At 44.2% G+C, this 5,000-nt stretch overlaps 1 pseudogene across 1 annotated transcript; it reads right to left on the reverse strand.

The window, feature by feature from the left end:
- Positions 1 to 3,453: 3,453 nt before the first annotated feature.
- LOC308250789 (GTP-binding nuclear protein Ran-like) lies at positions 3,454 to 4,158 on the reverse strand (annotated as a pseudogene). The gene has a single exon. The product of its transcript is annotated as a GTP-binding nuclear protein Ran-like (transcript).
- Between the last annotated feature and the right edge of the window lie 842 nt (positions 4,159 to 5,000).

Raw genomic sequence — 5,000 nt, forward strand, 5'->3', positions numbered from 1 at the left:
TAAAAGTCATAGCAACTGTAATACAATTTAAAAGTAAATTGTTCAGCATCCATGATAATCCCCCGCAAAGATGATCACAGTTTTAAAGTAGGTCAGTTTCTGGGACTGTGTCTCTAGACTGTACCTATAATAAGTGAAGTGCAAATGTTTTCATTGCTCTTGCATTTAAATGGTTTTGACATGAAAGTTTAATTAGTCTTCAAAAGGCATCCTCTGTCTGCTGCTGGGAGCCTGGGGAATCTGTAAGCCCGGCTTTTTCTTTTCTTTTTTTTTTTTTCCTCCGGAATGTCAGAGCAGCAGAGCTAGTTTATTGAAAGCTAGAATTCTCTTTCTCTTCATGTCTGGTCAGTTGTGGAGGATGGTCAAGAGAAATGCAGTCCCTGACACCCAGAAGCTGGCGTGATACGTGTGCCCCTGGGGAAGATAATACTGGCACAGAGCATCAACATCAGACAAGGTCACTCTGTGACCTTGGTAGGTGGAGAAAAGACAAGACCACCCTGCAACCATGTCTGAATAGAGACAAAACATTGTCCAGACCACAAAAATGACCAAACACCTCCTACCCTGGCTCAAATGAGTGACTGCTGGTTCTTTGTATGAAGGCACTCAATCATAGAATTATCCTGGCACTCAAGATGGAGCTGTTGACTAGAACTCCATTTTTTTTTTTTTTGTTACCCCTCGCCTGAGGTTATTTTTCCATTGATTTTTAGAGAGAGTGGAAGAGAGAGGGAAAGACAGAGAGAAACATCGATGTGAGAGAAACACATCAATTGGTTGCCTCCTGCATGAGCCCTGACCAGGGCCAGGGCCAGCGGGGAGCCTGCAACCAAGGTACATGCTCTTGACCGGAATCGAACCCTGGACCCTTTGGTCTGCAGGCCGACGGTCTATCCACTGAGCCAAACCAGCTAGGGGCCTAGAACTCCAAATTCTTAATTTTACACACCATCTTCTCCAACCACTATTTTCTCTTCTGGTTCATATGCTTCATCTCAGATGCCTTGATTTTGCTGAAGCAATCCTGGGCTTTTCATCTTCTCCAGGCCTGGCCTCGGCAGCTGAATGTTGCTGGTGAAAATCACAGTCAGGCTGACCACTTCACTTCAAGTTCATGAGCAGGGGTGATGGTGGACTGCTCACGTGTTCAGGCTGGCGGACAGATCCTGGTGGTGACATTCAATAGCATTAAGATCCAGGGAAGGATCCCTAGCCAGTTTGCCTCCGTGGACAGAGTGTTGGCCTGCAGACTGAAGGGTCCCTGGTTCGATTCTGGTCATAGCATGTACCTTGGTTACCAGCTCAATTCTCGGCCCTGGTTGGGGCATGTGCAGGAGGCAACCAATCACTGTGTCTCTCCCACATCGATGTTTCTCTCTGTGTCTCTTCCCCTCCCTCACACTCACACTCTCTCTAGAAATCAATGGAAAAATATCCTTGGATGAGGATTAAAAAAAAAAAAATCTAGGGAAGGAAAGAGGAGTTTGAAAAAGAACTAGGAGGTCCTAAAGGAGAAAACAAGGAGTGAAGAAGAGTCAGCAGCAGGGGTGGGAGGTCATCTTCAGAACTGGCTTCCAGTGGGATAAAGTGGCATTTTAAATGCCGGAATAGAAAGGAACAAATCCCTTTGGGGGCATAACCCTTTACTTCCCATCCCCCAAGATCTGAGTTATCCTATTCATAAGCCCTTTTATAATATTTTAGAAAGAGGTGTATTTAACTAAAAAGCACTACTGATTAGCTTAGTTCTGCCATTTGCATGAAGAGGTAGAGAACCCCATAATGGCTTAGTGTCTGGATAATCCGCCATCATTACCACCACACACCAAACTAGAACCACTCAGCCAAGTTGCTCCCAAATTCTCAACCCACAGAAACTGAGAGATATAAATTATTACTGTTGCTTTAAGCCACTAAGCTTTGGGGTGATTTGTTATACAACAATAGAAAACCAATACACGGTTTTCTATAGCAGAGTTCTAAGTAAAATTTCATTTGAAGAACTCTTGCTTAAAACAAAACAACTGCAAACAAAAAAAATTTATAATCATCGAGTCCAACTTTCTTCATTCACTGATGAGAAACAGAAGCAAGAGTGGTCAAGACACAGTGATACAACCAAGTCACAGCAGAGCCCCAACCAGCACACAACTGAGAGCTACTTCCTTCCACGCCATCCAAGGGCTCAGACACTCGGGGGAGAAAGTATTCAGAGTTTGGTTGCGAGAGAAGACCGGTTTATCCAACCTGGTTATTAAAGCAGGTACCAAAACATTTGTGAGTGAAGATTAGATAAATATGGACTTCAGTTTTGACAACAAGAGTTTGTCATTATCCTGAATAAGAGAAATACTAGTAATGAGTTGGATCTTTAAGGGCTTAAAAAAAATGTATAAACAAGTTTAAAACTCATCAATCCATTAACTAAAAGCTTTGCTGCCCCAAACACGGCAATTTCCCAAAACACCAAGTGATTTGCAACATAAATAAAACATTCAGAGTGATGCAAATAGAAGGCTTCCAGCAAAACCCACTCTGACAGCTGCTGCCAAAGAGAGAAGGAAAAGCATTTTCAAGCAAAAATTTTGCCTGAAAATGATCACCTCTCTCTCAAACCCAGGGGTTAGTCACGCTGCTTCCCAGCAAGGTGGGATGCAGCTGTGATAAAAGAAATGCATATACATTCGGAGAAAATTCAAACCACAATTCTTTGGAAGGTATATCATTTATTTTCTTTCTAATGCTGTCCTGGTGGTAAATGTTATGCTGACCTCATTCAGTAGTGTTGGTGAAATTGCTAGAAAATAGCTGAAGAACTTTGCCGTCTCTTCAAATGACCAGCCTTCAGATCTCTTGGGTCAACATTCGTTTTCATTGCTGTTTGTGTTCGCGTAGGGGTTCAGAGCTGGTCACCCCAAGATGTGGTATGCAGACTGTTTTGAGCCAAAGGCAATTTTAGCTTCAGGCTCAACAGAAGCTTCTGCCTCCCCCTTTGACTACCTAGAGGAACTTGAATTAGGGGTCTTGCCCATAATAGGAGATTATCAGCCATAATCTCTTTTTGATCCAGCTATACCATAGGGCAAGCTTTTTTTTTTTTTTTTTTGATATTTGAAATACAACTTTATTCTGATTCTAAACGAAAAGGAATGGGAATGACAGTAACAAACAAGGTTTCACCACTGAGTATTGTGATGCGACTGCAGCATTCTTATCGTTGAAACTCAATAAGGAAACAACTGTGTTCCCAAACAGCTAAATATGCGGTCCAAAAGTGGAGGTATCTTAACCGCCACACTCACTCCGAAGCCCATTCGTCTTTCAGCATCGCAGGGTCAAGCACAGGCTCTGCTTCGCTATATAATAAAGTGGCAAACACGCGGCACCACTGACATCACAGGACAGCTGCCTATAAAACTAGACTTCTGACGCTGGGCTCCAGCTTCCCTCTCACAGGTCGTCATCCTCGTCTGGGAGCCGGTGGTCTGAGCAACCTCGAGATCGTGCTCATACTGTGCTGCCAGCGCGGGGTCCATGGCCACCTCTGGAGGGGCAAGAGCAGGCATGGCCACGAACTCCAAGTTAGGGTCTCCGATGATTTTCTAGGAAGCCGGAGGAAGGGCTTCTCAAAGTTGTAGATACTTTTGGCAGAAATGTCGTAGCACTGAAGGTTCTTCTTTCGGTGGAAGACCATGGACTCTGCCTTCACCTTCCTGTCCTTGGTGTCCACTTTGTTGCCACACAAGACGATGGGGATGTCCTCACACACGCGCACCAGATCGCGATGCCAGTTAGGCACATTCTTATAAGTGACTCTCGAAGTTACATCAAACATGATGATGGCACACTGGGCTGGGATGTAGTAGCCGTCTCGCAGCCCCCCGAACTTCTCCTGGCCGGCCGTATCCCACACATTGAACTTGATGGGCCCTCGGTTGCTGTGGAACACGAGGGGGTGCACCTCCACGCCCAGGGTGGCGACATACTTCTCGAATTCGCCCGTCAGGTGGCGTTTCACGAAGGTGGTTTTCCCAGTCCCCCCGTCACCAACCAATACAAGTTTGAACTGAACTTGGGGTTCTCCTTGGGCGGCCATGGTGATGTCACTTCCAGAACCGTCTCCCAGGCCGTCTGACTGAGAGCTGGAAAGATGGTGGAAGCTGGGCAAGCTTTTATTTACTAAACATCTGCTCTTATCATCCTGTAATGACCTTTGAAGCCCTGCCCCCAGGTGCATTACCTCATCCCTAGCTAAAAATGTCTTAATACCTCAATTCCCCTTTCTCCCTCTGAACCTCTCCTGCATGTGGGGTCTCTGACTCTTATGTGTGCAGGGTTCCCATACATATGTATGTATTAAATTTGGTTATTTTTTTCCTTACTGATGTTGGACTTCGGCCTTTTGAGGCATCAGATAACGGACTTCTGTTCAATAACATGCCAAAGTACCATATTTAGGGGTAGTGTCCTGACCCCCATCATTAGTCTCTTCCCTTCTCTAACATGTTTGATTAAAATGTATTATTATTGCCCTAGATAGTTTGGCTCAGTGGATAGAGCATCAGCCTGCGGACTGAAGGGTCCCAGGTTCGATTCTGGTCAAGGGCACATGCCCAGGTTGCAGGCTCGATCCCCAGTGTGGGGTGTACAGGAGGCAGCTGATCAATGATTCTCTCTCATCATTAATGTTTCTATCTCTCCCTCTTCCTTCCTCTCTGAAATCAATAGAAAAAAAATAAAATGTATTATTATCATTTACAGCTTTTAAAAAAGGTTTCTTGTCTCTTTATTGCTCATTAATAGTAAGTTATGTAAGTTTTTGGAGTTAGTCAAATTAGGAAATTATCCAGTTTTTTTTCACATATTCATTGGAATATTGTGAGGCATGTTAAATTTTCCTGAGTACTGAGCAATCAAAGAATGATCACATCAGTATACCCAGAAGTAATTTCTATACCCAGCCACATACACAAATCCTGCATTAAGGGTTTTACTTT

The sequence above is a fragment of the Plecotus auritus genome, assembly GCF_963455305.1.
Source record: "Plecotus auritus genome assembly, chromosome: 6".
NCBI lineage: Eukaryota > Metazoa > Chordata > Mammalia > Chiroptera > Vespertilionidae > Plecotus > Plecotus auritus.